A 12,240-nucleotide genomic window follows, 5' to 3' on the forward strand; every position below is an offset into this window, starting at 1 on the left:
AAGGGGCATCGGGAGATTAGGAATATGTAGATAACCAACCGAAGAAAGAACCTAGAAAATATCAACCTAGTTCGAGTACCGTGAACCAATCCCTGTTTAAAGTGGAATAAAAAGTCGATATCAAGCCATACCATGTCGAGATCGACGCTCTGAAGTTGAACCACTGGTTGCAACAACGGGAAGTTTATTTCATTGTCCATCGGATCAAGGAAGGGTAGAAGATATCATTCGCGCAGCTGAAATTGGAGGGTCATGCACTAACTTGGTGGGAGAGCCACACAGAAAACCCTGAGGTTGGAGGGAGAACCTCTAGTGACTAAGTGGGAGGATTTCAAAACCTTCATTAAGTCACAGTTTTATCCCATTGGGCACGTGGAAGACCAATGGATCCAGTGGCATTACTTTAGGCAAAAGTCAGGCCAGAGCATGTAGGAGTACACCACATAATTTAGAAAGATGGTTATAATGTTGGGTATCTCTCCAAAGAACCCATATGTACTCCTCAATCATTTGGGGGGTTTGCATCGCCATCTGCGTGATCAAGTGATGTTGTTCAAGCCCAAAATGGTGGATGAGGCTTGTATACAGGGACAATACCTAGAGAACATAGGCTTGAAATGAGCGCAATCAAGTGGATCGAAGGAAAAGGAGAAACAAGGTGCTTCTAAGGAGGGGAAGAAGAAGCAAAAAGGGGGAAAAGATAAAAAGACGGTAGCCACAACACACTAGTGCAAAGATCCTAGCAACCACTGCAACATTGATGGCCATACAGAGGAGAAGTATTGGAAATTACATCCAGAGCTAAACCCGAAGAACAAGAAGAAAGATAATAAGAAGAAGAATCTCATTGCCACTGATTCAAGCAACCAAGTTGAAAGCAGCTCGGACATGGATGAGAAGATCATCTATACATCAGTGCAAAAGGAGGTGAATTTGAGTAGCCTTCAGCAATATGAAGAGAAAGAAATGACCAAACTCTTCCATGTAAAGATACAAGTCAAGAAGACAAAGATTGGTGCTCTGTTTGACTCAAGATCGCGGGCAAATCACATTACAGCAGATCTGGTCAAGAATTTGGGGATGAAAGTTCGTGATCATCCAAACCCATATCCACTGGGATGGGCACATAAGGATGCAGAGCTGAAGGTAACAATATAGTGTAAAATTAGATTTGCTATTAGTGTTGATTTTATTGATGAAGTAGATCTGGATGTGGTTCCCCTTGATGTATGTGGAGTCGTGTTTAGGAGTCCATACATGTACATGCGTGATGCAATATTCATGAGGAGAGCTAACCAGTATTGACTCATCAAGGATGGAAAATCATTCATCATCAATGCGCATAAAGACAAGTCAAAAATTTCGTTAGTAAGTGCCAACCAAACCAAGATATTGATCAGTTCCAACAAGAAGTATGTTTTATTGTTTTAACGGAAAATCAATATGTAGAGGAGTCAATAAGAGGCAAGGCATCCCTAGAGGGGTGTACTAAGAAACAAAAACAACAATTGGAGGAGTTGTTACAGGCATACAAGGACGTGTTCCGAGATCCTAAAGGGCTACCCCCTAAGAGAGAAGTGGAGCATGATATCCAGCTATTGCTAGACTCCCCATTGCCAAATATTGGGTTGTACAAATATTCTGTTATAGAGGCAAGTGAGGTGAAGAAGCAGTTGCAGCAACTACTGGAAGAGGGTGTCATTCTACCTAGTACATCACCATGTGGGTCACCCATCATCATTGTGCCAAAGAAGGATAGGACTTGGCAGATGTGTATAGATAATGGGGTGTTGAATAAAATCACTCTTAAGAACAGATACCCCCTGCCCATGATAGATGATATGCTAGATCAGTTGCAGCAAGAAAAGTATTTCACCAAGTTGGACTTGAAGTCTGGATATCACCAGGTTCGAATCAAAGAAGAAGATACATGGAAGACCGCCTTCAAAACCATGCAGGGTTTGTATGAGTGGTTAGTTATGCCATTTGGCCTATGTAATTCACCAACTACATTTATGAGATTAATGAATGATGTATTGCGCCCTTTTATAGATTCATTTGTTATTGTCTATTTGTATGATATACTGCTATATAGTGCTACCTGGGAGGAGCATATTTCACATTTGACGCAGGTGCTAGAAACATTGAAGAAGCACTAGCTGCTAGAAAATCTCAAGAAGTGTGATTTTGCGCAGCAGTCCTTAGTGTATTTGGGATATGTGATTGGTGGAGGAGAATTGAATATAGATCCTTCCAAGATGGAGGCCATCATGAAATGGTTCGTGACTATTAATGATACTAAGGTTAGGATTTTCATTGGAGCAACACAGTACCTAAGGAAATTCATAGCCTTGTTTTCAAAGGTAGCAACACCGCTCCACACCACAACAGCAAGTGGCAAGAGTTTCCAATGGGGAAAGTGCAGCAGAGGGCTTTCGATGAGTTAAAGAAGAAGATCAGTGAAGCACCAGTTCTAGAATTACCAAACTTGCAACAGTCCTTTGAAGTGGAGACAGATGTGAGTGGGTATGCTATGGGAGTTGTCTTTATGCAAGGAGGAAGGCCCGTTTGCTACCATTTTGAAGTATTTCATGGGGCAATTCTTAACTACCCTACCTACGATAAGGAGCTCTATGCCATGGTGCAAGTTATGAAGAAGTGGAAGCACTATCTGACAGCAAAGGAGACAATAATCCACACAGATCACTAACCATTAGAGTACCTGCAGGCCCATAATGAGCTACAACAGACCAGGAACTACAAATGGATGTGGTTTTTACAACAATTTCATTTGGTGATCAAGTATAAGAAGGGAAACACAAACAAGTTGGTCGATATGCTTTCGAGACCACCCACATCAAAGATTACATCTTTGGGGACTCTTATGCACATGGAGCCATTCACCCATGATGCATACAGAGAGGCATATTCAGAATATGAGGACTTGAAGGAAGTGTATCAACAGTTGCAAGTCATATGCATGTTGGCGACAACACCATTGACTACCATCTCCAGGATGGGTTACTCTACAGGTTGGATAAGCTATGCATTCCTAAAAGTGAGTGTTTGCAGCTGATTAGAGAGGCTCACACCTCCAAGGTTGCAAGGCACTTTGGTGTAGGGAAGAACGTGGCTAACTTGCAGAGGTATGTGTATTGGCCCAATATGCAAGAAAAAGTAGCTAGGTTCATAAGAGGATGCATGCTTTGTTCTACCAGCAAGCCTAGCAACAGGAAATAATGTCTGTATCAACCCTTACCTATACCTACTCATCCTTGGGAAAGCATTTCCATGGAATTTGTGGGAGGTTTATCGACAACCAAGAAGGGACATGACTACCCGTTCGTGGTAGTTGACAAGTTCAACAAGTTGTGTGTTCTGATGCCCTGTAAAAAGACCATCAGTGGACAAGAAGCAACAAACTTGTTCTTTGGATAGGTCTGGGTACAATTTGTGATACCAAGGAGCATCATTTCAGATAGGGATACAATATTTCTCAGTGCATTCTGGACTATATTGTGGGAGAAGATGGACACGAAGTTGAAGAGATATACAACATTCCTTCCACAAATAGATGGGCAGACATTAGTCAATAGGACTTTGGTGCAACTTCTGAGGGGTTACAACCAGAAACATTCGAAGACCTGGGATGAAAATATGGTATATATACAACATTCTTATAATAGAGAAGTCCACACTTCTACAGGAAAGTCGCCAATTGAAACTTGTTTTGGATATTTTCCACCTTCACCTTTGGATATTACATATTGGCAGCAAGGATGAGTGAACGAAGACATTAGAGGAGATGCTTTGAGGGCTCAAAAATTTATAGAGAAGATCGGGCAAATACATTTATAGGTATAGGAAACACTGCAGAAGTTGCAAGTGAAGTATAAGGCTAGGCATGATCAGCACAGGACAGAGAAATCATTCAAGGTGGGAGACAAATTATGGCTACAGTTGAACAAGGAGAGGTTGCAGGGGCCTGGTAAGAAAATCAACGCTCTAAGTTATGGTCCCTTTGAGATATTGGAAAAGGTGGGTGATAATGCATATTGACTTAGTTTACCACCATATATGTGCATTTACTCAGTGTAAATGTGGAGAATTTGAAACTCAATGATCCTTCCATGCTAGATCAGGAAGAGGAACAGGTCCTACAATTTGTGGAGGCTTTGGCACCAGACGCTAAAGCAGAATTGACAAAAGATAATTTTGTAGAAGAGGTCTATAAGTACAAGACAATGGCAACAAGACCTTTGTCAGATTGGGTTGAAGAGACAACTTCCAGGTAAAGATAAATGGTACACCAGAGAGAAGGTGGAGGAAAAATTTCCTCACCTCATTTAGTAAAATATTTTGGGAACCAAAAGCATCCCAAAATGAGGAGGTGTGATCTAAATTGGATCATTATATCATTTTTCATCCATCTCGATGTATTTGGAGTGGAAAAAGTGGAGGAATCAGCTCACGGGACCGTTTTTACTAACGGGACCCAGTTTGGCAAAACGGGGTCTGAAACCTTCTGGGAGCATTTTGAGGCATCAAACAACGTTTTTGGGGGATAAAAATTTGTTTCTTAAGTGAAGCACCTTCCTATGCTATTCTACACACAGAGAGCTTTCCAACGACACAAGAATTGCGTCAATCAGAGTCTGTTTGCAAAAGTTATGCTACTCAGAAGTTGACCTTCATGTTTTCACGCCTATAGTTCGGGAGGATGCCATGTCAACCCCATTATTCATGGAAAGGGGGCTGGCCATGTGTTTGTGATGTAAAATACTCTAGAAGAGTTTATTTTGTAGCTCTAGTTAAGAGTTGATGTAGTCAAAATTAACCACTAGTAGGCTATCAGGCTGTGTTATAACTAGGCCACTAGGAGGTAGAGGCATTCCATTCTTTCGAGAGCATTTTGTTCCATAGTTGAGCAAAGATAGCCAGGAGAGATAGGAGGTAGAGCACACTGAGAGGATCGGTGCACTGTAGCAGCCCACGGGTCACAAACATTGCTTCTTTGTATCTGTAGCTATATTTCCAGACAAAGAAAGAGAGTGAAGCAGCCTCACCTTCTAGCAGGGTTTTCTCCCGAAAGGGTTTCCCAAAGAGCATATCTTGTGTATTATGTGTGTGTGAGCTTATTTTTTCGTTCTCTACTTTTCTGCTTGATTTACTTTTACATGCATGCACTAATTACAGTTAATTTTACAAATCTAGAAATTAAATAAAACTGTAATAGTGTAGAATCTCATATTTTTAATATAATATTATCATATTTGTTGTGACGAACTATCGAGTGGAATATCCATTGCAATTAGTGGATCAAAAATTGTTGCAAACCATTACTACTAGAATTTGATATCTTTAATCCCTGCTTCCTTTTTTATTTATTATTCTTGTAGTAAGAGTATCTCCTCCTTCTTCTTTTTTGGAATATTTTGTTGCCTTAGTCTTCTTCTTTCAATTGTTTCAAACTTCAATTGCACTTTTTCTTTCAAATAAATTTTGTTAGCACACTTAGAGTATGGATAAGAAATGTCTTTGAATTCAAGAGTTTTAACTTTGAGGGAGTAATAAGAAGGCTTTGGAGTGGGTAGTAAACCTTCACGAGAATGTTGTTGAATTGTTGGTTTAAAGACAATGTTGTAGGAAAATCTGTTATATGAAGAAGGATATGCTTTGGGACTGTTATCATTTAAAAATTGCTCACAACCATATAGGTGATCACTAAAATCATCATCACCAAGAAAATGTACCATGGAATAATATGCCTATTAAGTGAATTTCTCAAAAACTATGGAACATTAGCTTTTTTAATACTTGCATGGGTTTCATCCAAAGGCCCCACACAATTTGTGGATTGTCCCTTGATAGTCATGCAAGTTAGAAAAAGTGTACAAAAGTTTCTCTTTGCATTTTGTGAAAAGCCATCCATGATAATTCAAGGGGCAAGTTTGAACATCTTCAATTCAGTGCACCATGGGGGACATAAAATCATGATAAAGCATGCATCCACTCAAGTTAACTCAAGCTTTTGGGGTCAAAATTAATAGATCTTGTGTTCATGAATCTACATCATTTTTGTTATCAAATCTTGGCTATATAAAGGAGCCATGGGTATGTATCAAAAAAAGATAAATTGGAGTTCATAGGCAATGTTATGCTGACAAATCCACTCTTGAGATCTAGTATCCTGAGAGCCATTTACATTTGTTTGAGAGAGAGAGAGAGAGACCATAAAGGATCAACAAGGAACCTTCCAAGGAGAAGGAGAATGAGCTTATTGGTTGCCACTTCTTGCCAATGTCTCAGAAAGGCCTTTTTTTCTTACCACTAGTAATAAAGATATACTTTCTTCCTTTTATGATTTTTTGTTTCATGTCGAATTCTTCAATTGTATTTATGATGCAAGTTGCTAACTCACTAATCATTTTATCTCTCTTATTCTAACTATGGGTAGTGTTTAACGTTTCCATTACTCAAAGGAGATTCTTTTGCTCACCTCGGAACCAGAATTCTCCAAATGGATTGGCAACTCAACTAGCTTCAAATTTACATAGTTCACCCTTTCGATTGGCTATAAGGCCCTCTCTACTTACCATCTTTTCTATACAAGTGTTCAATCCAGCTCAAAACTACCTTATAACTATGTTTTCTTCTTTATCTACATGTTAATTCCTCATTTTTGTTCCTTGACAAACTTGCACATATATCAAAGAAATAGTCACACAACACTACATGGGCTCTTTGTTCATCCCCCACATAATTTATTCCTCCCTCACATAGTTTTTTAGTCTATTTTGCTTTAAGTTTGCTTCTTGTATTTTGTAAGGTTGTTTGGCCTGTGTTACTTATTGTTGGTATCATCCTAAGACCCTTTTTCCTTCCCAAAAACATATCATTTATCCATACATTTTCATCATATATCCCTCAAAATCCTTGAATATTGATTATTAATCGTTCTATAGTTATTAAATTGCATAGAAATTAATTTAGGGGTTTTATGTTCCAGAATTAGAGGTTTTTGATGACATGGTTACAGGAAGTACCCACATCCTGTAATGAGCTTACCGTTTGACATGTGGCGCAGCAGAAGAGCTAGAACGAAAGGCATGGGCGAAAAGCAGAATGTCCAAGCATGGACAAACACCTATCTCCCAGCCAAATCGAGCCTCCTATGCATGCGGTCAACTTAAGTCAAAGCAGGGTACTCTGGCAAATAAAAGCAGCAACAGCATCGTTCTATTTTTCATTTTTGATTTTTGTTCTTTTTGAAACATATAGCATGGAAACATTTTGAAAAGGCTATGTAATAAACGCGGCAACAGCACTATGTACATTCATTGTATCGATGACATGGCTGTGCGTACGCATATGTAAATACAGTTAGTTTAATGTTTGAAGGTTAATCGTTGAATCGTTTTCTCAGAACAGAGTTTTAGTTTTAATACAAAGACATATTTACAGTCACGAAGTGTGTATACCTTTTGCATTGGTTTGATTGCTGATCGGTGATAACCAGTATATCCTTAGGACGCGGACGGGCCCTGCGTTCTTCGATTGGTATACTGTCCATTCGTTTTGTTACATTTCAGTTCTTATATGTTGCACAGCGTTTATATTCGATTCGATTTCTATATCACATGGTTTGCATCACAGTTTCGATTTACATAGCTGTTGATTTACATAGCATACGGGTTGCATAACATTTATATAAGCTTTCGATTCCTACAGCCTTTGAATTTCATTACATAGATATGGTGTGCGCTTATGAACGGTTTATGGTTATGTTGAATGGTCAGCACTAGGATCTGGAAGGGAGTCTTGTAAGGGATTCGGTCCCTGTGTGACTTATAGAGGCATTCTCATAAACTTTGTGTCATTTCTCAGTTCATTTATGCTCTCTTTATATAGTTTGATAGTGTAAATATCTTTGCATGCTGTGTGTGTTTACCAAACAAGGGTTTTCTGAGTGATACCTCTGTAAGGAGGTTAAAATCGTTGTCACAGTCATACACAGTACTTAGATTCATGATTTGATTTGATAGATACATCTCATAACCAGCATTGTAATCAAGTATATCAGTAGGGTAATCTAGGTGTGTGAATGATAGGCTGCAAATCCCGGTGAGATTGTTCCTGTTGAGGATTCTTTTCCGGATGAGCACTTATTTGCAATTTCCATAGTAACTCCTTGGTTTGCTGATTTAGCTAATTACTTGTCTACAGGTAGGACACCTCCACATTTCACTGCAAAGGAAAGGAAAAGACTGATCAAACAAAGTGTTAGATATTCATGGCTCAATGGCGATCTCTTTTACACTGGTTTTGATATGATCATTAGGAGATGTGTACGAAATGATGAGGTAATTGACATTTTAAAATCTTGCCATGATGAACCGTGTGGTGGGAATTTTGCAGCGAAGCGGACAGCCTTCAAAGTTCTTACTCTTGGATACTATTGGCCATCCATTTTCAAGGATGCCAAGAAGTATGTAAAGAGTTGTGACAGCTGCCAAAGGATGGGCAGACCCACAGCTACCGATCAAATGCCCCTTCAGCCCCAAGTTCACTTGGAACCATTTGATAAGTGGCCTCTGGACTTCATAAGACCTATCAACCCAGCCTCTAATGGTAAGAAGTACATCTTAGTATGTACTGATTATGTCACAAAGTGGGCAGAAGCAAAAGCACTGGTAAGAGCAACCGAACACACAGTAGTCAATTTCCTTTTTGAGGAGATCTTTGTGAGGTATGGAGTGCCAAGAGAAATTGTCACTGATCAAGGTACCCAATTCACCTCAAAGCTCATGAAGGACATCACAGACAAGTACCAAATAAAGCATAGGAAAAGTACCCCCTACCATCCACAGGCCAATGGGCAGGTGGAATCCACCAACAAGACTTTGGAAGGGATCATTACCAAAACTGTTGCAATGAACCGCAAAAACTGGGAAGAAAAGCTCAAGGAGGCACTCTGGGCTTACCGGATTACTTGGAAAGATACCACCGGATTTACACCATACCAATTGGTGTACGGTAAGGATGTCATGCTTCCTATTGAATTCCAAATTCACACTTTTAAATTAGCTGCAGATTTACTAATTGATTTGGATCAAGCACAAAAAGAGAGAATCCAGCAGTTGAACCAGCTGGATGAGATGAGGCAGCAAGCAGAACAAACCACCACCCTCATGCAAAAGCACAGGAAGCAATGGCATGATTCACACATTAAGAAGAAGCACTTCAAGGAAGGTGACTGGGCTCTGCTTTTTGATTCAAAATTCAAGGATCATAAAGCTAAGTTCACCACCCATTGGATGGGCCCTTATGAAATTGTTCAGGCTTATGACAATGGTTCAGTAAAACTCCAAACTATTGATGGCAAAGGTCATTCTTTCACAGTCAATGGTCATCGCCTGAAGCTGTACAACAAGCCCATCAGCAAGCAAGATTTTCTCCATACACTATCTCAGCAAGAAGAGGTTGAGGTACTGCAGCCCTCAGCTGCAGTATCACTGCCTTAGTTTCATTTTCTTTCAATTTCAAAATCAAGAAGAAAAAAAAAAATAAAAAAATAATAATAATAATAAAAATAAAAAATAAATAAATAAAACAAAAACTAAAAAAAATAATAATGGGTTAGATGTGAAAACCAGTATCTGGCACAATCTAACCCCGACTTCCTACCTGAAAACCAATTTCTTGGCGGGTATGAATTCTATTTCTGTTGTTCATTGTTTCATTTCTCAGTTGCATCATGACTTGAGGACAAGTCAAACTTTCAGTCGGGGAGAGGGAGACATCTGTTCTGTTACTTTTATCTCTCCCTTGTAAATTCTTCAGATTTCTTATTCTATATTTCACTGTAAATTTCCAACAGCAGCTTGTTACCAGCATTCCAGACTTTAACAAATAAGCTGTTCTGTCATGATTTTCAGAGGGACCTGGTTATAAATATTTTGCAGGGGGACCTGTTCTGTTCAAGACATCTATGCTATTAACACCAGCAGCAATGGGACCTGTTTAAGATATTCAGAAGGGACCTGTTAAAGCAATTGACACCTGTTTGAGACATTCCAACCAGCAGTAAAGGGACCTGTTTAAAACATTCAGTTGGGACCTGTTAAAAAAAATTCTTGACATCAAAGGCTACTTCAACAGACTTCCACCAAGCTTTTACAAGGATTTGGGCACCAAGACTTCCAGCAAATTGCAAGCTCAGTGAACCTGTAACAATACAAAGAGCTGCATGAACATCTTCAGTTTTCCAAGGGACCGATTACATTTTCAGTCTTCAAAAAGGGACCTGTACATTCAAATTTTTCAAAGGGACCTGTTACATCTTCAAAACTTTTCTCAAAGGACCTGTGTATTCAACCTCCCTCAGAGGACCTGTCAAAAAGAATAGTCAAAAGGATTAGCAACTCAGCATGTCAAATGATCAACAAAAGAGTAATGTATTTCTGTTCTTGGGCATTTAATTTCCTAGATTAGTTTTTAATGTAATTTTGGTGACTATAAGCTGTTGTAATTGATTTCAAGGACACCTTCATACATCCACTTATCACCCTTATCCCACCAAGTTTCATCATTTCCCTACATCAACCTATCCCTAAAACCCATCACCAACACATTCACCATGTCATATACCCTACAGGCATACCAACATTCTCTACATGACCGAGTATAATTGAAAATGGCACGTGGTGAGCTGTGTGTTTGTTTTTAAAAAATACAAAGGATGAGATAGAAGCGGCCTATATATATATTCTTCACCCCATACAGTCAAATCATAACAAGCGGCCTATATGTTTTACACCACACACACCCGAATCATAACCTCGCCACCCAGCATTATAGCTCAGCACTATGGGTACGCTCTCAGTGTTCTTATGCTAACATGCATACAAGCGTACAGCACTCTGTTTTTAAATGAATGATTACATTGTAAGGTGAGTACAGGTTATTTCACATCCTTTCCACCCTCGGTTCCCATAACTTACAAAGTGAAAGTTTGAAGCAAGGAATGCAAGGAGATTGTTATCATTCGAGTAGAGTTACAAAGTGAAAGAGTGAAGCAAGGAACGCCGAGGAGATTGTTATCATTTGAGTGGGGTTACAAAGTGAAAATCTGAACAAGGAGCGCCGAGGAGAGTATCACTGTTTGGGGTCGGTTTACACAGTGAAATCGGTGAGCGCCGAAAAGGGAAGCATCACCATTCTATCTCTAACTCCCACCACAGTCACATCGACCAGCCAAGCACCATAATTGAAGACTGAAGGAAGCGATATATGCCAGGTAACCAACTTGACATTTCTGTGTTAAAATTTTAAGGGTATAGACAGAGAAGGGTTAGAGGCACAACCCTCTGCCATCACCATGACTAATAGGGTCGAACCCAGTACATTCGATAGCTCACAATACCATGAGGACTGTATTGAGATTCTTAGAGAAACACAGTGGCTACCTTTTCTGGAAAAATTCCATGGGAGTAATGAAGAAGTCACAAAACAATTTGCCTTTACCTTTAATGGAGAAAAGGCCCTAATAGGCAACTTCTCCTTCAGAATCTCAGAGGATACTATAGCTCAGGCAATTGGAATTAGTCCTGAAGGAGAGAAGTACTTCAAAACCAAGCAATTCAAGGAGAAATCATGGACACAGTTCATGTCCAGATCTAGAGTTTCCTCAGTAAACTGGAAGAAGGGAGTTCCAAGAAGTTGGTTAGTTCATCCTTGGGATGAAATGGTTTACATTCTTTAGAAGTTTATAACCTGTGAAGGTAGATACAACATTGTTTATCTATACCACATCAAGTTACTCCTCCATTTAAAGAAACAATGTGTAATCAGTGTGCCATATTTTCTGCTGCAAAGTTTAACAAAGATGGCCAAAACTATCCAGAAACAAAAAGGGAATGAGGACAAAAGCCTGTACCATTTTGGCCTGATTAAAATCCTCATTGAACATGAGTTGCAGAAGCGAGGGAAGCCATGGAAAGAATTCCTAGTTGTCAACCAAATCAGAGATGAGGAGGAAAAAGAAGAAGTGCAAGAAGATTCTGGGTTTATGAAGGACATAGATGAGGAAATTCCAGTGTCCAAGGCTAGCAGATCACCTCAACCTGTGGGCAGCATAAGGACCAGGAACATGCAAAAAGAGGATGCCAAGAGGGCTGAGAAAGACAAAATTTTTACCACCTACTCCCGAAGAACAAGGAGGACACCAAAAACTCAGCT

The sequence above is a fragment of the Pinus tabuliformis genome, chromosome 5_1 (assembly GCF_031772625.1).
Source record: "Pinus tabuliformis cultivar Carrire ecotype Pingquan chromosome 5_1, CPIR1, whole genome shotgun sequence".
In the NCBI taxonomy this organism is placed as follows: domain Eukaryota; kingdom Viridiplantae; phylum Streptophyta; class Pinopsida; order Pinales; family Pinaceae; genus Pinus; species Pinus tabuliformis.